General features: G+C 42.5%; 1 protein-coding gene across 1 annotated transcript in view; it reads left to right on the plus strand.

Moving 5' to 3' along the window:
- The first annotated feature begins 15498 nt into the window (after positions 1 to 15498).
- UNC13D (unc-13 homolog D) overlaps positions 15499 to 21983 on the plus strand; it is a 64124-nt gene continuing 57639 nt past the window's right edge. The window contains exon 1 of the mRNA XM_056862128.1: positions 15499 to 15559. The gene's annotated coding sequence lies outside the window, so the exon portion shown is untranslated. The remainder of the gene's footprint in view (positions 15560 to 21983) is intronic.

A 21983-nucleotide genomic window follows, 5' to 3' on the forward strand; every position in this document is an offset into this window, starting at 1 on the left:
CCGCGTACCAGCAATTATCGCTATTCCTATGCAAAATGTAGACTGTTATTGGTTACCATCCCTGACTCAAGTTTTAATCCTGCTGTCTTGTTCCTGTCCTGCTTTGTTACGTACAATGTTTTTGTAGGACATCCACTGTATTTTATGGACTGTTTCAGGCACACATGCTAGCTTAATCTCTTCAGGAAACCAACTGCCAAAGTTACGGGTATCTTATCTTGCGAATGTTGAATCTTTACAATCAATCATCCTTAATATAAAATTTGTGTTTTGTTCTGGTCAGTTGCCTCTAAATCTGTTTGCTTTAAGATTGCCACCCAAATTTTTATGAGCCATTCCTATTTCAAAAGCTTTGCCCATAATAATAATAATAAGCAATAAAGCGCATAATGGATGTTGCCTGTCACTTTGCAAAAGCAGAATGGAGTGTCCAAATAGACTTCAATCAGTTTATTTGCCATTTTGAAAACATTTTGAGATGGCTTCTCTTTAGAGACTGCAAAGAACAGTCCTCAAGAATGCTTTAAACATTAATAAGGGTAGACAGTTTAATAAGAAAGCAACGTTTTGTTTGTCAAATCCACTCCAAAAATGTACAGAAGAATGATTTTGTTAGCCTGCTGCAACAAAAACTAAACAGCATTATGGCTTTTTAAAGACTGGTCTCATCATAGTATATTTTTGATGGACTAGAGCACAGTTGATAAGATATATGAAAATGATATTTTGCATTTTTCTGTTTATTTATGAGATTTCGTCTTTGGTATGCTAAATGTAACACCTGAAGTGGGAGTGAAAATCCTAGTCTCGACTGAGCACTAAAACTAGAGTTGCCAACCTCCAGATGGTGAGAAAAACACTAGTTAGCCTGTTGTACAGTATGTTTGGAACACAAAACCAACATCAATGCCAAGCATTAAATGAATATGTGCTATAATGCAAAACAATAATATTAAAGCAAACAAACATCCAAAATGTATATCAATACCTATCAGTTTATACACGTGACTACGAATTCAATTGTTCAATAATTACTAAAGAGACAATGCTGCAAATGTCCATATAGTATATCTCACAGTGTTTAGACCCAAGAAGGTTGTGGCAAAGAAGAGGTGTAGCACATTTTCTTCTGCATATCTCCCTCATGTGTTGCAACAATATGCTCAATTTAAGGTGATTTCCTGAGGTTGAGTAGCCTGCACAAACACTGCTTGCTGCCTGTAACCGGGACACAGACTACAGGGGTCTGGATAACTCCCTGTTTCGACCAGAGTCTTCTTCAGATGCCACCATAATACATATATCTTCATTTAATAATATGAACATAATTGAATATTAATACAATTTTTGTTTGGCAATTAGGCATTAATATAGGAAAACCATTCAACTCATAATAAATGTTGACAATTTATGAATAACTATGTTCAAATTGGAACATTCCAAAAATTATTACAATATAAAATCTATTAAGTAAACCACCAAACAACAATATTATTTACACAATGGCTGCTACATAGCCTGCTCCTATATTGGAGGGGAAACAAAGTCCTCTGAACCATGTTGTGGAACGAGGATGAAAAAGCCTTTCCTATTAATTGCATGCACCTGTGAAGTTGTAACTTTACACTTATAACGTTGACTTGTCAGTAATATTACAAATAGCATGCTAAATCAAGGGCAGTATTGTGTCCCTTGGGTTGCAATGTGGAAAAAATATGGATATATTTAGCTTCCTGTTGTCTTAATAGTAAATCAGTATCAATCTTATCGTGGCTATATATTTCATAACGCCAGATCACAAAAAGGTGTGATTCATCACTGTGATTTTTTTTCTGTAAAGTGTTGCACCATGGGAGCATCTAAGTCTGATTTCTGATACGTCACCGATCCTCATCAATTCTATATTTAATTGGTCTGGTGGTCTTACCAATGTACCACATTTGGCACGAGCATTTGACCATGTAAACAAGTTTTCTAGACTCACAATTATTAAAGCTGTTTATTTGAAACTCAAATCCTGTGACTGGCTTTGTAAATTCTCGGACTGGCAGTAAATATTTACAGTAGGATCTAAAAACTGTGAGATATACTATATGGACATTTGCAGCATTGTCTCTTTAGTAATTATTGAACAATTGAATTAATAGTCACGTGTATAAACTGATAGGTACTGATGTACATTTTGGATGTTTGTTTGCTTTAATATTATCGTTGTTTTGCATTATAGCACATATTCATTTAATGCTTGGCACTGATGTTGGTTTTGTGTTCCGGACCTCCAGATGGTGGCTGGAGATCTCCTGCTATTATAACTGATCTCCAGCCGATAGAAATCAGTTCACCTGGAGAAAAAGGCCACATTGGCAATTGGACTCCATGGCATTGAAGTCCCTCCCCTCCCCAAACCCCGCCCTCCCCAGGCTCCGTCCCCAAAATCTCCAGGTATTTCCCAACCCGGAGCTGGCGAGCCTAGCTAAAACCAACAGAATAAAAATTGCTGAAAATTGGTTTTTTTTTCTGAAGGCACCCTTTGTGGGTTTATGGGGAGGTGACTTTCAGGTCAGCAGCAGAGTGTCCCCGGTTCATTCTCCCAGGAGATTATGCTGCTAACCAGGCAGTCACCATATTCAACAAGCTCAGCAACAAAAGCTTCAAAGGGAGATTCCAGCTTGTTGAGCTAGAGCAGGGGTAGGCAATCCCCAACGGGCTGGGTAATTTTTCTGGACATGCAGGGCCAGTTTTCCACTCAAGAAACTGAAGCGAGCCCCTGAGGTGGTGGCCAGGCAGTATGGGAGAAGGCAACCGGCACGCCTCATTCATCCTCACCTCTGATCTTGTGCGGCGGCCAGGAAGTTATGAGGAAGCTAGGGAGCTGGCTCCCAATTTTCAGACCAAGAATAACCACCAGTTCTCCCATCCCACCCCTTTTTTGTCTGCTGGCACACCAACATCTTCAAAAGCAGATGGTGGATTGGGGGGGACTTACTAACAGTAAGGCCTTTTATGCGTGGCTGTTTCTTCGCGGTCACCCTGCCGACTGCTTCGGGGCTTTGCCTTGATTATGCATGCATTTTCTGACCGTCATGTCGCCTCGCTCTCCCCTCATGTTTCCGTGCCTTTTGCCCGCGCTTTCTAGATTTGTGCTTATCCAGCATCCAGAAAACCCAAGCAAAACGCGTGGAAACAGCGAGGTGACCTCTGACGGTTGGAAAATGCATGCGTAATCAAGGCAAAGCCCCGAAATAGCTGACGGGGTGACCATGAAGAAACAGCCATGCATAAATGGCCTACGTTTGAGTCTGTTGGTTTGGGGCTCAGTGCATGCCACTCCCGCTCCAGGTGTTAAATTAGCATAGCAAATAGGGTTGCCAGCTCTGAGTTAAGAAATACTTGGAGGTTTTTGGGGCGGAGCCTGAGGAGGGCGGGGTTTGGGGAGGGACTTCAATGCCGCAGAGTCCAATTGCCAACACAACAATAGCAGGAGATCTCCAGCTAGTCCCTGGAGGTTGAGGAAACCAGCACAGGAGCGAAGTGTATACCAAGTGCACAAATTTATAAAGCTACTAAACTTAACATACAATGTATCTAAACACACTATATGCACTACCAAGCTAAGACGTACAATTTAACAATACAAGTGGATTGCCAAGCTAAAACATATACAGTGACTATACAAGTGAAATAGAGTCTCTCTCAATTGTAGAAGAAATGGTGTCCAAACTTTTTTCCCAACGAGGTTCACAACGAGGAGATGATCGTTTCGAGTTCACAATGAACGGATCTTCATCAGTCCTTCAATATCCTCTTGTATATATATTCCTTCACATATTCTCCCATGTCTGGTAAGATTTGAAAATGCCAATAGCTTATAATTTCCCACAGAGGGTAAAGTACACGTTGCTTCCCAAGCAGGGTAAGCATTAAAGTGTATGGGAAATAAGTTCCTGTAGGTCAGTGGTTCCCAACCTTTTTTTGACCAGGGACCACTAGGACTTTTTTGTTCGGTGCAGGGACCCCAAGGTTCAAAATAAAAATTCCGAGAATTTGAAAATAAACTTTAATCATAACTGTTAGTTAAACATTAAGCTTAGAATAATATTTGAGTATATATTTTTCTAATAGAGAATTTTTAATTGAAAATATTAATTTATTATGGGTTTATAACTTTGTTTTGCGGACCTTAATTTAGTTCTCACGGACCCCTGGGGGTCCACGGACCCCTGGTTGGGAACCAGGGCTGTAGGTAAAGGGTGAGTGAACGATCAAATGAAGAATATATTCTTAACACAAATAACTGTTTTTTTTGGCCATGTGAACACAGCTAAAAGATCTTTCCCCTCACACCGTCATGCTCTTACTTTGGAAGAGTGATTTGCCATTTCCCCCCCCCTCCCCGAAACAAGCTGAAATACGGCCTCATACAGGAAACAAGCCAGACCCGCCTTGAAGTATAAACAGTCCTGCTGAGCTCACTATACAGGCTTAAAAAAATAAATAAAATAAAATAAAAAACCTTCTGCTGATAGGACTCAAAGGAACACCAAAACCAGATCTAGAGTTAATTCATTTTGGGGGGCTGGAGCAGCCAATTAGAGCAGAGCAAGGCCTCGCTCTGGCATTACCAGCCGCCTGTTGTTAATGTCCTAAGTGGATGTTTCCTATCAACATGGATGGGATCACTGTCTGCCTTACCATAATCAACAGATAATTAAGTCAATGGCTGATTTCTATTTCCGCTCGGCAGTGAATGGGATTGTGTGAGCTGAAGGGACTCATCCTTGCCCATGGAACAATATCTCTTCGGGAATGTACCAGCTGGGACAACGTTCAGGTTGCCTTATTGGACAGGCAGTCCCTGAATGGACTATAGCTCCGACAGCCGGCTTGCATCTTCTCAGGTAAGCGTTTGATATAGGAGAGAGGATATACTTTGTGCGTGTTTGTGTTCTGCACGCCAACATTTTGGAACATGGAAGGTTTGTGGGTTTCCTTATGCCAGGTTGTCTGTGACTGAAGGAAGACTTTGCCCCACATAGGTGTATAATGGCACAAGGCAGGTAGATAGACACCACCACACACTTGTATGGTGTCTTAACTAATCCCCAATAGCCGCTCCTTCTGGGCTGGGTACGCAAATTCTGTTGATACAGATTGAAATTCTCCATTGATTGCCTCGTAAGAATGATTTGAAAGTGGGAAAACTCATCCTTTTGTTTCGCCGCTTTAGTTATGAAAGTGAGCTTATGGCGAAATGGTTCCATGGTGTAATATCTGTATTAAATAATCTTTATGCAGCCTTTGTGTAGAGGTTAATTAGCAAATGCAGATTTGCCATTGATTTAAATGCACTTAGGTGTACCCAGCTGTGTAAATGATTGTGCTGTACAAACTATGTTATATAGGTGGCAGGCATTTTATTGCGTGTTGTTAGGTTTTACTAGATTTTATTAGATTGAGACTGGGAAGGGAAGCCATGAAAGAGCTAGAAACGATTCTTAAGAGTAAGGATGTGTCACTGGCAACCAAGATCAAGTTAATTCATATCATAGTATTCCTTATTACTATGTATGGGTGTGAAAGTAGGGCAATGAAGAAAGCTGACAGGAAGAAAGTAGATTCCTTTGAAATGGGGTGTTGGAGGAGAGTTTTACAGATACCGTGGACCGCCAAAAAGACAAATCAGTGGGTTCTAGATCAAATCAAACCAGAACTGGACCTGGAAGCTACAATGACTAAACTAAGGCTATCGTACTTTGGTCACAGTATGAGAAGAGTCACTGGAAAAGACAATAATGCTAGGAAAAGTTTAAGGTAGCAGGAAAAGAGGAAGACCCAACATGAGATGGATTGTCTCAATATTGGAAGCCACGGGCCTTTGTTTGCAAGACCTGATTAAGGCTGTTAATGATAGGACATTCTGGAGGACATTGGTACATAGGGCCACCATGAGTCAGAAGCGACTCGACCCACACACGTTAGATGGGGGGGGGGTTAGAGTTTTATTGTTATATGATGTTTAACTTATGCATTGGAGCTAGGCGGAAAGATGGGATAAAAGTGCTTTAATAAATAAAATGAAAAATTGCATTGATACAATCAGTGCTACTTTTGCCAGTAGGGAAATAGACTTAAGGGGAAATTTGCACCTGTTGACTTTCTGCTTGTAGCCACTGAAGGTACAGAGCCACCGTCTGTGGCAACCTTACTGGACTTCCCCAAGGGTTTGCCCCTTAGTATGAATGCTCCCTTATCATTGAAAATGAAGTGCCTCATTTAAAGTGCTTTTCTGACTCAAAATGCCAGTAAAATTGCTGTTCAGCCTAGGGTTGCCAACTCCAGGTTGGGAAATTGCTTGAGGCTTGGAGGTGGTACCTGGGAAAGGTGGACTTTGGGGAGGGGCTTCGTTGGGGAGAAGGCCACAGAGTTCACTTCCAAAGCAGCTATTTCCTCCAGGGGAACTGATCTCTGTAGTTTTGAGATCAGTTGTACTTAGCTGTACTTACAGGAGATTTCCAGGGCACACCGGGAAATTAGCACTCTTGTTCAGCCCCTCTCTTGCAATTGTGCACATGTGTGGAACTGTTTTTATCCTGCCCTTCCTCCAAAGAGCGTAGCGTGGCAAATATAGTTCTACTCTCCTACATTTGAGCCTAGGTTTGCCAGGTCTCCGCTGGTCACCAGTGGGGATGGGGGTAGGGTTGCCAGATCCAGGTTGAGAATCTCATGGAATTTTGGGGGTGGAGCCTGGGGAGGACAGGGATCTCAGTGGGGGTACAGTGCCATAGAGGCCACCCTTCAAAGCATCCATTTCTCCAGGGAAACTCATTTCTGTAATCTGGAGATGAGCTGCAGAAAAGGGAAGGGGTCCAGTAGCACCTTAAAGACTAACAAAATTTCTGGCAGGGTATGAGCTTTGGTGAGCCACAGCTCCCTTCTTCAGACGAACTGTAATTCTGGGGGATCCCCAGGTCCCACCTGGAGGTTGGCACCCCTATTTCAGCCTCATAACAACTCTGCACAGTAGGTTAGAGTGAGATCATGCAAGTCTCCCAGTCCAGCACACTGACTACTACACCAGAGTGATTCTGCTTGTTTATGTTGACTACAAACCAGAAGAGAGTCACTTAAACTTAATGTAGAGTTTACATACATAGATGAAGGACATTCAAAATCTGATTCAGCACTTGCTGCCCTCAGTATGAATGCATATAGGGAAGGCAGACTGAGCAGAAATTCTAACTCTAGGAGCTGATCACTGCATCTTCAACTAATGGACAGTATTGGTTTAAACTGAACAAGTTAAACCAGTTCACTGGCCTAATCTGGCAAATCTTGCATTCCTAAAGGTTGGTTTAAGTGTTCAAAGCTCCCAGGCTGGGAGAAACAGCCGTGGGCAAGACTATTTCACAGGGAAAATGAAGAATTCAACACCAGATTGTCCAAGGTTGTCCTCTGGTGCTTTAAATCGCTCTATGATTTATAGGGATTTGGTGGTAATCCATCTCTGACCCATGGATCTGCTGCCACCATATTTAGTGGGGTGCTTGTATGATTTATCTAACGTGGCTTGGCCCCTTGGCTAACATTCTCTGCATAGCAGCTCTGATGCACCACCTTGATAATTTGGCTGACAGCAAGAAGAGGGCGTGTGGGGCAGCTTCGCCCACTCCGGAAGCTGTGTTCTCTTTCATCTCAATCTTGCCTGCTGATTTTCAAGTATAAGGGTCAGTTTGTAGGGTTGCCAGTTTCAAGTTGGGAAATTCCTAGAGATTTGGGAGTGGAGCCTGGAAAAGGCAGAGTTGGCGGTGGGGGAGCCCAGTAGGACATGATGCCACCCTCCAAAACTGCCATTTCCTCAAGGGGAGTTGATCTTTGTAGTCTGGAGATCAGTTGTAATTCGATCAGTTGTAATTCCAGGAAAACTCTAGGCCCCACCTGGAGGCTGGCAACCCTATCCGTTTGTATGCCGGGAGCCAGCATGGTGTAGTGGTTAAGAGCAGCAGACCGGGTTTGGAGAACCGGGTTTGATTCCCCACTCCTCCACATGAATGGCGGACTCTAATCTGGTGAACCGGGTTGGTTTCCCCACTCCTACACAGGAAGCCTGCTGGGTGATCTTGGGCTAGTCACAGTTCTCTCCTAACTCTCTCAGCCCCACCTACCTCACAAGGTGGCTGTTGTGGGGAGAGGAAGGGAAGGCGATGGTAAGCCGGTGAGAAAATCAGGGTATAAAACCCAACTCTTCTTCTTCTTCTATGATTCTATAAGCGTATCAGTTACGGAAGGGAAGTAAATATTCTGTTTTCCTTGGAAAAAGTTATTTCAAGGTTGAATTGTGAAGAGCAGGCGAAAGTATAACTTCTATTGGGCTGTGCTGCAGCAGTTAGTGCCTTTAACTAGCTTCAGCTGGATTTGCAGCTGTGTTCCTTCCTAGAGATCACCTTTGGTCATGCTCTAATTGCATCCTATTTAGATTATTGCAATGTGTTTTATTTGGGACCGCCTTGCTGGGGGTAAAGGGAAGACGACTGGGGAAGGCACTGGCAAACCACCCCGTAAACAAAAGTCTGCCTAGAAAACGTCGGGATGTGACGTCACCCCATGGGTCAGGAATGACCCGGTGCTTGCACAGGGGGCCTTTACCTTTACTAAAGTGTTGACAACTATGACTCCTTGGGAGCCCGTCTTGTCTCTCCATTTCTAGAACAGCTACATGCTTCTTAGCACAACTCAAAGCTCATGAGCTGACTTTAAAGCTTTAAATGGGCTGGGTCCCTTAAATACTGTTTCCTTTTATATTAACCTGCCAAAATGTTGAGATCTGAATCAAAAGCCTTATTCTATATGATGGCTATCATTTAATTGAGCCATAGGGTCGCCAACGTTCCAGGTACTAGCTGGAGATTTCCTGCTATTACAACGGATCTCTAGCCGATAGAGATCAGTTCACCTGGAGAAAATGGCCGCTTTGGCAATTGGATTCTATGGCATTGAAGTCCCCCCCCCCTCTAAAACCCACCCTCCTCAGGCTCTGTCCCAAAAACCTCCCACCGGTGATGAAGAGGGACCTGGCAACCCTATTAATTGGTAGGGTTGCATCCTCCAGGTGGTGGCTGGAGGTCTCCTGGGATTACAACTGATCTCCAAGTAGGGTTGCCAACCTCCAGGTACTAGCTGGAGATTTCCTGCTATTACAACGGATCTCTAGCCGATAGAGATCTGTTCACCTGGAGAAAATGGCCGCTTTGGCAATTGGACTCTATGGCATTGAAGGCCCTCCCATCCCCAAACTCCACCCTCCTCAGGCTCCGCCCCAAAAACCTCCCACCGGTAGCTGTTCCGGGGGGGGGGCTCATCTGTCCCCCAGGATAGGGGGCTTCCTAGAGGCACCTGGTTGGCCACTGTGTGAACAGATTGCTGGACTTGATGGGCCTTGGTCTGACCCAGCAGGGCTTTTCTTATGTTCGCATGTTCAGGAGCAGCATTGAGGGTACTGCTGCAGCAGGAGTGGGGAAGTGAGGAATTTATGATCTGCAGGCAGAAATTCCTTCTATCTGTGGAAATCCTCCATGGGATCCAGCCACCTATCCAGTACACTTTTATTCCACCTCCCCTCCGAGGAGCTCAGAACTCTGTTGATAGTTCTCTCTTTCTACATTTTATCCTTTCAGTGACCCTATGTGGTAGGTTAGGCTGAGAGATTGGTCATCCAGGGAGCTTCGAGGCAGAGGGGGGATTTGTACTTGGGTATCCCAGATCCTCGTCCAAAACTCTAGCCACTACACCACACTGCCTCTACAATGTGCCCACTCTTTTCACCTTACTGTTGGCATTCCAAGGAACAGAAAGGACTACTGCTTACCTCCTTGACTTCTGAGAACTTCAGATGAATAAGCATCTTAAGACTTTATTTAGAAATTGTAATTCAGAGTGTAAATTTAGGAGACCTTGTCAAAATCATGGGTCTCCAAGACTGAGTCATCAAGAGGTATTTTGGTCAGAAGCCATTCATCTTCCCCTTTATGTTACTGAGAGGAACAGAGCCTTGAATTTTATATTTTACTGGGAGATTTCAGCATGCAAAGAGCTAACGCCTTCTGCGCCCTTGGAATATGCAACCCTCCCAAGCGCTCGACACAATTTTCTTTTTGACCAAACCATTTGGGTCGTGTGGAACTATCTTCTTTTCTTGAATGTGTCACCTTTGCCTCGAAAATTGATTAAATACCCATATTAGCTGAGTTGGGGGATCAGATGCTGGTAGGACTGCCTTATAGGACTGGGCAAAAATCTTAACTAGCAGCTTCAGTTTGATTGTGCATATCCCATATACCTCTGTGGCTTTGAGTGAAATAGAAAAGTACCGACTAGCCAGGTTGACCGTCACTAGGGTTGCCAGGTCCCTCTTTGCCACCGGCAAGAGGTTTTTGGTTACTCACGAGGCGGCAAGAGCCAAGCCTGGCAGGGAGGCTGAAACGTTTGGAAGTCACTCTCAACGTGGTGCAGCAGCTTAGGAAGGACACGGATGGCAAAGGGTTTGTAGACTGGAATGCCCAGGATAGTGATAAACTGTAGAACAAAATCTCCCGGCTGGAGAAAAATGGTAGGGACGGGACACTCCCGGTCACCGTGGATTACACCAAAGGAAATGAAAAGAAGAACACAGGAAACGTGAAGCCCACCTGACGCTACCTCTAGGTTGGTAGGCGTTTCGATACTTCTTCAATAAGTTGGTCTTCCTTCTATATTTTATGATTTATAAGGGCGAATTTGCCTAAAAAATGCTGTTTGGGCACGAAGCCTCAGAAATGCTGTTTGGGCATGAAGCCTCTGTAAAATAAATTTGTATAATTACAAATCTAAATTATACATTGGTGCCAAACATTGTTCATTTACTCTGTACAATATTCTTAACAAGACAATATTTGGTAAAAGATTTATAATAACATACATAAAGGCAGTTACAAAGGATATGTGTATAATCACACGTTCCCTCTTACGTTGTAAGGACCTGTCTCGGTTCCTATCTAAGCGTTATGTGCTATCTTACTAAAGTAGTAATAGGACAGCTGTGAATGCTGATTGCTTGCAGCTGTGTGGTATAGTGAATCTATGGCAGAGTCATTATGCCTAAGGGAAGGGGGGAAAATGAGCAAGAGTGCATTTTATAAGTAACATGATAAATCAAAATCTGTATTTAAACCAGTGGGCATTAAAGTTTTGAAAAGAAAAATGAAGCGCATTTTTCCTGACATAATAAAACTTTCTTAATATCCTGAGAACAAAACTGGTGAGGGGAGTATTGCCATATGACAAAGAAAAATAAATCAGTGTCAGAATGTCTCTTTTCGAAATAATGTTGTACTAGTGGGGCATCTTTTGTTTTTGCGCATATCCTTGCGCGGTGTTCCCCAATACGCAATTTAACAGGGCGTATGGTGGACCCCACATACATTAAAGAACAGGGGCACAGAATTCCATAAACAACATTCTGGGATAGGCAATTGCTGAAGCCTCTTAGTGTGAATTTGAAGTTTGAAGCAGAGGAGCTGATTTCTTTGATGGCTAAGCTGTAAGTTCATGAGGAACAAGAACCACATTTAAAATGGCCATTTATGTCGATGCCTGGTTTGTTCATTAGAAGGTCTGTCTTGACCAGTTTATTTTTAAGAGATTCTGTTTTTCTAAGTCCAATTATTGGAAATTGTTGACAGTCAGGTAGGTCTTTTAAGATGTGCCAATGTTTAAAAATGATTTTTTTGATGTCATGAGTCATATGATTGTATTGAAAGGAAGCAAAAATTCTCCTGTTAGATGTGGTTTTGTCCCTATTTTGGAGCAAGAAAGATTATCTGCTTCTGTCTAAGGTTTTCTGAAATGCTTTCTGAAGTACAAATTCAGGATAACCTCTTGTTCTGAGAGAAGTTTTAAGTGCAGATGCAGCTTGTAAGTAGTCTTCATTCTTTGTAGCATTGCGTTTCAGCCTAAGAAATTGGCTGAAGGGTAGATTATTACAAAGATGTAGGGGGTGATGAGACTTGTAATGAAGACCAGCCCTCCGGTCCGTGCTTTTTTTGTATGGTTTGACTGCTACCAAATGAGATGCTGTGCGGTACATTGTGACGTCAAGAAAAGGGATGGAGGAGGAATTGTATAGTCCTGTAAATTTCAAGTGTTCACTGACTGAGTTGATCCATTCAAAAAACCTATGGTAGTGTTCTATGGACTCAACAACACAGAAAAGATCATCTATGAAACGCCGATAGAATAAGATGTGCAAAACAAAGATGGAATGCTTGAAAACAAATTCCTGTTCAAAATTGATCATAAAGAGATTGGCTATTGAGGGGGCACAGGAGGCCCCCATAGCCACGCCTCTCACCTTTAGAAATAGTAGATCTTTTTATCTGAAAAAAATATTTTCAAAAATAATATCTAATAGGCAAAGCAAAAAATGGGTAGGAGGTTGTTTGTTGGTACGGCTGTCCAGTCTGTTTTCAACAATGTTTCGTGCTTCTTCTAATGGAATGTTGGTATATAGTGCTGAAACATCAAGAGTGGCAAAAACTGCTGTGGGTGGTAATGCCATATTTTCAATTTGAGAGATGAAATCCTTGGTATCCAGAATGTATGAAGAGGTTTTTAGAACAAAAGGTTGCAAAAAGGAGTCAATGTATTTAGAAATAGGTTCGGTTAGACTGCCTATGGCAGAGATAATGGGACTGCCTGGAGGATTATGGAGGAACACGTTTCCTGTGTTCTTCTTTTCATTTCCTTTGGTGCAATCCACGGTGACCAGGAGTGTCCCGTCCCTACCATTTTTCTCCAGCCGGGAGATTTTGTTCTACAGTTTATCACTATCCTGGGCATTCCAGTCTACAAACCCTTTGCGGTCCGTGTCCTTCCTAAGCTGCTGCACCATGTTGAGAGTGACTTCCAAACGTTTCAGCCTCCCTGCCAGGCTTGGCTCTTGCCGCCTCGTGAGTAACCTTACAGATGCAGCTCACGACACATGTCTCCTCGTGAGTAAATTTACAGACCCGGCTCGTAGCTTTCACCGCCTCGTGAGTAACCTTACAGACACGGTTTGTGGCTCTTGCCGCTTTTTAGTTACCATACAGATGGATTATAGCTCTGGATCTCTCCTTTCCACCAGGACTGTAGCTTTTGTTTTTTAAGCCCTTGGTTGGACTTGCTTTTTGAAACTATTTTGCTTTGTGTAACTTTGATGGATGTGCCTTGAACATCTTGTTTGCTTATTACTTATTCTGTTGATTTCTAGTGTGACTAATAACACATATTGTTTCTTCTATTTGTTTGTGTTTATTATGAATATTAACTGCAGTAATATACTGTATATTTGAATTGAGCCCACGTGCTGTTTGTTTCCCTAAACTTCCAGGTGGGACCTGGAGATCTCTCAGAATTACTACTGATACCAAGACTACAGAGATCAGTTCTCCAAAAGAAAATGGCTGCTTTGGAGGGTGGACTCTGTGACATTCTACCCTGCTGAGGCCCCTCCCTCCTCTCCCCAAACCACACTCCACCCCCAAATCTCCTGGAAGTTGCCAGCCTGGAGTTGGCAACCCTACCTCTGGCCCCGAACTAGGGTTGCCAGCACGAGGAAGTGATGTCAGCATGTTGGGATGCTGTCAGTTGTCCCCCCTCCTCGATTTCACACCCATGTTTCTCCACCTCCCAGCTGAGTGTTGATGGGCAGGGCCCACTTGGGGGCTACCCCCAGAGGGAAAATAGCAACCCTGCCCTACTCACTGGGGTTTTAGCATTCCAAATTTAGTCTGAATTTGTGTCCATATGCTTTTGGCTATTTTTGTCAACAATATATTGCTTTTAAAATATCGGTGTCTTAATCTCATCATGCTGTAGACCATGCCGGAAAAGTTATATAATCGCCAAATGATGGCTGTTACTGTAGTATAGTTACAAGGCATACTAGAGGATTATATGGTACTCTGGCATGTTCTACCTGTAGTAGTAATAGTCGTAGTCAAGGTCACCAATGGATGGGTACTCATGAACACATGAAGCTGCCTTATACTGAATCAGCCCTTGGTCCATCAAAGTCAGTATTGTCTACTCAGACTGGCAGCGGCTCTCCAGGGTCTTCCACATCACCCACTCATCTAATCCCTTCAGCTGGAGATGTTGGGGATTGAACCTGGGACCTTCTGCATGCCAAGCGGATACTCTACCACTGAGCCATGGCCCCTCCCCTAGAGGGGACACCAAGTATCTTTGTCCAAGGGCCCATGGTGAACACTCCTGTTAGCAGCACTGAGCCTTAGGATTGCCAACTCTGGCTTGGGAAATCCCTGGAGATTTGGGTTAGAGTTTGGGGAGGAGAGGGGCTTCAACAGGGTGTAATGCCAAACCCTTCAAAGCATCCATTTTCTCCAGGGGAATTAATTAGGGTTGCCAACTCCAAGTTGGGACATTCCTGAAGATTTGGGGGTGAAGCCTGGGGAGGGTGGGGCTTGGGGAGTGGGTGGGGCTTTGCAGGGTACAGTGCCATAGAGTCCTCTCTCCAAAGGAACCATTTCCTCTGATTTCTGTCCTCTGGAGATCAGTTATAATACCTGGAGGTCTCCAACCCCACCTGGATGTTGGCAACCCTAGGTTTAAGGAATCTGTATCTGTATGTATTCCTTGGCTCTACCATCAACCAAAAGGGAGACTGCAGCCAAGAAATCAGAAGGAGATTGAGACTGGGAAGGGCAACCATGAAGGAGCTAGAAAAGATTTTGAAGTGTAAGGATGTGTCACTGGCCACCAAGACTAGATTAATTCATGCCATCGTATTCCCTATTACTATGTATGGGTGTGAAAGCTGGACAGTGAAGAAAGCTGATAGGAAGAAAATAGATTCCTTTGAAATGTGGTGTTGGAGGAGAGCGTTACGGATTCCGTGGACTGCCAAAAAAAACAAATCAGTGGGTTATAGATCAAATCAAGCCTGAACTGACCCTAGAAGCTAAAATGACTAAACTGAGGCTATCGTATTTTGGTCACGTCATGAGACGACAAGAGTCACTGGAAAAGACAGTCATGCTAGGAAAAGTTGAGGGCAGCAGGAAGAGAGGAAGACCCAACAAGAGATGGATTGACTCAATAAAGGAAGCCTCAGCCTTCAGTTTGCAAGATCTGAGCAAGGCTGTCAAAGATAGGACATTTTGGAGGACTTTCATTCATAGGGTCGCCATGAGTCGGAAGCGACTTGACAGCACTTAACACACACACATCTGTATGCTGTAATAATGGTATTATGAAACTGATTTCTGTTTCCACAATGACTGTAAGTTTGGTTCTTTCCAGAGAAGCAGCATGAAAACGCCTCAGTTTTGCGTAATAGTCATTTAGCTTAACCTCCCCCATACCATCTGACTGGAGGCTAGAAAAAAAGAAGCAAATCATATTGAAACTGTTCTGTGGGGTTGGTTTGTTTTTTTAAAGAAAGCACTCTGTTCATTTATTTCTAGGTTACTATTCCAGATAAAATCAAAGGAAAGGAAGAACTTGAAGACAATCAAGGCAAGAGGTAAGCACGACACAGCCTTAAAAATCATCTTCAAGGATTTCTTCTAACATTGGCTTTTCAGTAAAAGAGAGGCATAGTTTATGACCTTTTCCCCTGCAAGATGTGACAATGGTTTAGTTTATACCTCCAGTGCAAATTCATTAAGAGGAGTTTTTCAAGTATCTTTAAATTTTAAAATATATATTAAAACACCTCAAAAGGTCTGTGTGCATAGCATGGGACAAAGGTGTTTGTTTTTCTTTTCCCAGATGACTGAAGACAAGTGTTGCAGGTTATTTCAGTATAAATTTTATGGAAATGCTTGCTGTGAAATTGACCAAGAGGAGGGGAGGAATCAGCCTGGCTCTGTTCCCCCCCCCCCATGTCTGAAAATTTTTGCTGTGAAATTGACCAAGAGGATGCTTATGAGGGGAGAGTGGGAAATCAGAGAATGGGTGTGAGGAAACAAACCTGAAGCAAAACTATGCACAGGACCGGCTTTCAATTTGGGATCGAGGCAGGTTTTAAATTTGTGGCAAAACAGCATCCTGGAAATGCGGGGTGGGATCAAAGTGACTTCTGAAGGTTGGAAAAATCATGCATAATTCCAAGGAAGCCCTGAAGCAGTCCAGCGGTGATCTCAAAACTAACTACCCATGCATAAAAGGCCCTTATCTCTTTCTGTTACGATAAAAGTATCTCCAGCATGGCCGTCAAAAGTACTTTTCTTTTCCAAAATGCATTCTGGGGTGGGGAATTGACTTTGGTAGAAATCAGATTTTTGCCTGGGGTTTTCTTTAGATGCTGACACATATTCAGTAGTGGATCTTGGCGACTGAGTGAAATTCACTGCTCTGCTTGGTGCTGGCTGACAGTGAGGAGTGAATGGCAACTTGCTGTAGGGTTGCCAACCTCTAGGTACTCAACAAATGAACTCAAACACCACTGTTAATACAATATTGTAAAAACCAAACAGGGCAGGCTCACAACTACAAGAATATCAAATATCAAATATCAGCTACAAGGTCCCGAAAATGACTTAAGATTTTTTGTGCTGTGGACCTTTAAAGATCATCCCCATAACTCTACTAATGTACAAAAGACTCTTCTCCAGCATGAAATGCGCTTTATCCATCTTTTTAACTCAATAGCGCCCTATGGATTAAACAATGAAACAGATCTATCCTGCTTTTTGTAAATAGACCATGTCTCTTTAAATTTCGACTACCAATACATCACATGATGCCAGCAGTAAATATATCTGTAAGACGCTACACTTTGGATGGAAACATTGCATTGCAGCCCCGTCGTGAAGGGGAGCATATACTAAAGAAAATCTACTTAAAAATAGCAAACATTATATGGAAATTAGGTTGGCTTACTAACCACCTAACTGAACACGCAACCTTCCCTAGCATGTCGGACGAGTTCCACGGGGAGTTTCCTTCTCTCTTATATGTTTGAGGTGAGAATTTGCAATGCAAGTTATATATATTGTTGCAGCTAATTATTTGAGATTGCAATTGTTGTTCATTTTAATTATTTCAGGCTGATGAAGCTTTAATGGTGAAAACGCCAAAAAATATCCGGAAAAGCGTTTCCTTGTTGCCTTGTTGCTTTTTGTCTGTATCGCCGTTGTGGCAATATCCTTCATTTGGAAGTGTCTTTTACTCACCTGACGAAGTGGATTCTGCTTCACGTCTGTCTTAAGAAACAGCCAGTGTGCCTATTTGTTAAAGAACTGAGCCAATGTGCTTATTTGTTTAAGAACTTGTATATATTATATAACACTGTATATATCTTTCCCACACTGTACTGTTTGTTGATGTTTTGCACTTGTTGTGACCATTAATACACGTTTGATATTCTTGTAGTTGTGAGCCTGCCCTGTTTGGTTTTTACAACCTCTAGGTACTAGCTGGAGATCTCCTGCTATTACAACTGATCTCCAGCCAATAGAGATCAGTTCACCTGGAGAAAGTGGCCGCTTTGGCAATTGGACTCTATGGCATTGGAGCCCCTCCCCTCCCCAAACCCCACCCTCCTCAAGCTCCACCCGAAAAACCTCCCACCTGTGGTGAAGAGGGGCCTGGCAACCCTAGCTTGCTGGCAATGCGTGGGTCTGGGACCTGTGTTCTGGCAGGCAGATGAATCGGCTTTTACATACGGAGTCAGGCAGAAACAGAGAGTCGGAGGCTGTGGGCAGCCTAGGGGGGCTGTGAGTGTCTCTGCACTGCTGCTGTCGGACTGGGAGTGGGGTTGCTTCCTGGCTTACCCTGTCCGGGGGGTTTTGCTGCCTGAGGGAACCGCTTGCATATTTGTAACATTTGTTTTATTTATAAAGACACCATAAATCTCCAGCGGGCTCTCCTGGAGTGTTATCCCATGACTCCTCAGTGCTAAGGGAAGTTAGGAGCGCATAACAGGGCAACAGTTGAGAGTAGGGTTGCCAACCTCCAGGTACTAGCTAGAGATCTGCTATTGCAACTGATCTCCAGCCCCAAAAACCTCCTGCCGGTAGCAAAGAGGGACCTGGCAACCCTAGTTGAGAGGGTCTGGTTGTACTAAAGACGTGTTCACACAATTGTGACAGTAGCCTTTTCTATAAATGGCTGTTTTCCAACATTTTTTTTTCCTGGTGTAGAGCGCCAGTATCATAAATTCCTTGGCTATAGTACAGCAACTATACAGGTGCAGCTTTCCCTTTAACTGCTGTTTCATGGCGGAAAAGAAAACTCCTCCCCCCAAATCATGTAACTAAGGTTGCCAGCTCTGGGTTGGGAAATACCTGGAGATTTTGGGGGCAGAGCCTGAGGTGGGCAGGGTTTGGGGAGGGGAGGGACTTCAATGCCATAGAGTCCAATTGCCAAAGCGGAGATCAGATGTAATAGCAGGAGATCTCCAGCTAGTACCTGGAGGTTGGCAGCCCTACATGTAACTGTTTAGGACACAAAAAGCATGTTGAGGGAGAAGAATGAATTCATTATCTTAAGGATTATTATTTTTTGTTTTTGACATTTGCTCACCTACCCATGTTGTAATATTTTGATTTCTAGAATTTTTGTCTTTTGCTGAACTGTGGATGCACTGTGGTGCAATCTTGCATTTTTGTAAACTACAACAATAATTATTTGTGATCTCAATATATTTTGTAATTTTTGAAGTATACTCACTTTTGGTAATTTTTGTTTCTTCTAGAATTATTGTTTAGACCTCTGGTACTTTGTAACCTTCCTGTAGCATGTGTCCAAGCCATTTCATCTATTCAGTGTGTGTCAGAGGTGTATCAGTTCTGAATATGGAGAAGGTCATCATAGATAAGCGGCTTGGCTAGTATGGGAGGAAACATGTATATTATGCAATAGGTCTTTCTCCCCCCCCCCTTTGAGATGGAAGAGATGAATCTTGCAACCATCATTGTTTCCTAATGCTTTTCCTGTGGTTATGCAAACTAAACTACTTAAACTAACACTATATTAAGAACAATTTGGGCCAATACAGGCCAAAAGGCAAAGAACTGGGGTGAGAAGATCTGAATATATGTGCCAAATTAGATTTCCCCTACCTTTCTTCTAGCATAAAAGACTCCTGCAAGGTTTTGTTTTGGAATCCAGTTCCAGTCTCGAGTTTCGGCTTAGCAAGATCAAAACAAACCACTTTGGTCTATGATGTTTAGCAGGGGAATGATGTGACCGCTACAATGTCTGATTGTGTTTTTCAGCCCAAAAGAGTTAATTCAGAGAGAGTATTATCCCCTTCAGATCTAGAGCTGGTTTTGAATGTACTTAACAGCTGCCACCAAGGCAAGAGCTGTTTAGCTTGGAAGGAAGGCGGTTAAGGGGAGAGCCAAATAGAGGTCTATAAAATTATGCATGGTATGGAGAGAGTGGACAGGGAGAAGCTTTTCTCCCTCTCTCATAATACCACAATGCGGGGTCATCTGCTGAAGCTGGAGGGTGAGAGATTAAAAAATAAAAGGAAGTCTTTCTTTGCACAACATATAGTTAAATTGTGGAACTCCCTGCCCCAGGATGTGGTGATGGCTGCCAACTCGGAAGGCTTTAAGAGGGGAGAGGACTTGTTCATGGAAGAGAGGGGTATTCATGGCTACTAGTAAACATGGATACTAGTCATGATGCATACCTTTTCTCTCCAGGATTGGATGAGCATGCCTATTATATTAGGTGCTGTGAAACACAGGCAGGACAATGCTGCTGCAGTCATCTTGTTTGTGGGCTTCCTAGAGGCACCTGGTTGGCCTCTGTATGAACAGACTGCTGGACTTGATGGACCTTGGTCTGATCCAGCATGGCCTTTCTTATGTTCTTATGTTAAGAGCTGCAAACTGACACTGGAAAGATAAAAGCCCACCTCTAGTAAATAAATGGAATGAGGACCTTTGAACTCTTATCAATATTTGAATGCATGGCATATAGATGGCAGTTGTGCATAGACTTATTTTTAGATATTTGGAAACCATATATAGAAACTTATGTCTAGATCTGCCACCACCGTTGTGATATACATATTTTTTTACTTTGTGTATATCTTTTAAAAAAGCTTTATTTGTTTCCCCCCGTTTTATTTAAAGAGAATAAAAAGGAGGGGGCAGCTGCAAACTAGAGAAAGACAGAACCCTTCCCTAGAAATAACTACTTCAATTGTATTTGGCATATTGCTCTGCTAATGAAGTTAATGTAGTATCTGAGATTCTTAGGAAATAATTTTCAAAGCTCAGATAGGTTTAACGAAAGATGGATAATACTTACTGTGTTTTGAAATGGGGAGACACAAAACAGTATTTCATTTTCTTTTTATGTATTACTGTAACTTGTCTCTGTTTTTCTTTTTGCTTGCTGTTTTTCGGTTTGGTCTTTTGTTTGCAATAATAGTATACAAAAACACACAAAAAAGTGAAGTTATTCTTACAGATTGCTGGAGGTGGGAGTCCAGGAATGTTATTCAGCTTTAGCCAGTTGGCTACCAAACTTCTGTGTGTAAAGTTTTATCTTCCGTGAAAGAGAGTGCCCTCTATTAAGAAGGGCTTCTGACCAAAGCGTAAATAATCCATACAATAAAACAATAAAATACACAACAGAATAAAATGTTACAATAATCATACACAATTTTAGCAGAAAACGTTAACAAATTAAAACCCATCTTGATAAGCATCTTAACGGAATCACAGTTGCCAAAAATTTGGCTACAGGTCAAATTATTACAGGATCAGCATTTGTCCATGGAAAAGAGATCACCCAGGATTCAGCAAGAAGCTAATATTTAATTAAGATAGCATGATCCAGAGATCTCTGTGTACAGTCCATTGGTTGCAAAATAACATGATATGATCCGTTGTCTTTATTACACCAGATTGCAACAGCAGAATGATCTGATAATGGTTTTTAAGCAAAGTGGGGTTTTAGCAATGGGGTTTTAGCAAAAAAATTCAGATCCCTGCCGAGCCTTGAAGCCCACAGGGTGACCTTAAGCCACCCACTTTCTCTCAGCCTAACCTACCTCCCTGGATGGTTATGAGGGTCAAGTATGTTCCACCTGAGCTCCTTGGAAGAACAGCAAGATAAAAATGTGATAGAGGGAATATGCCTCCACAGCTGCTTTAAGAAAGGAAAAGAGAGGATTTCTGGATACTTGAACACCAGGGGAGACAGAAGGGCTCATAGAATATCTCTTTCGCAAGGTTATTAAATCCCAACATCATGTTCCTTCTTCCAAACAGCTTAGTTGACTTTTCTTTACATGTGTGGTTTTTGATATAAATATTTAATTTGGAACGATGTTTCAGAAATACCAGATTTGAATATAACAGTCTAATTGTCTATTATTTCATTAGGAGCAAGTAGGAGTGTTTGTCATGTTATGAATTGTGAATGACAAATTTGCTCCTTGGGTTTTGTGGTTGGTTGACAGCAAGTCACTTTGACAACAGAAGTGGAAAAAATGTTGTTTTTCAGTAACTCTGACTAAAAAAGAAATAGAAGCGGTTAAGGAAAAAAATAATCTGAAACTTCCTTTGAAAGGGAACAGACTTTATTTTTTATTTTAAAAAATGTTTAGGTTTAATCTTTCCTGGATGTTAGGTGGTTTCTTGTGTTTCTAACTAGGCAAATTGGGGCTCCTAGAAATCTGCAAAGTATTCAAGACTTCGCTGATGTCAGTCTATGCTCACCCTTTCAGTCCCTTCCTTTACCTCTATTTCAGATGTCAGACTAAAAGTGTAGGAATTCCCCATCTGGACATATCCAAAGGGAATTTCTATGCTCTTGGACTTAACACAGTATCCAAGGTGGAACAGTTGGCCGCTTGGATCTTTTAGCATGGCTTACTGGGCAAGTGTATTTACTGGAAGTAGATCACCCATATTTCCTGACTTGTTCCATTACTGTTTTCATTGGTGCTAATGTCTGCCTACTCAGAGAAGGATTGG

The sequence above is a fragment of the Euleptes europaea genome, chromosome 1 (assembly GCF_029931775.1).
Source record: "Euleptes europaea isolate rEulEur1 chromosome 1, rEulEur1.hap1, whole genome shotgun sequence".
Lineage (NCBI taxonomy): Eukaryota > Metazoa > Chordata > Lepidosauria > Squamata > Sphaerodactylidae > Euleptes > Euleptes europaea.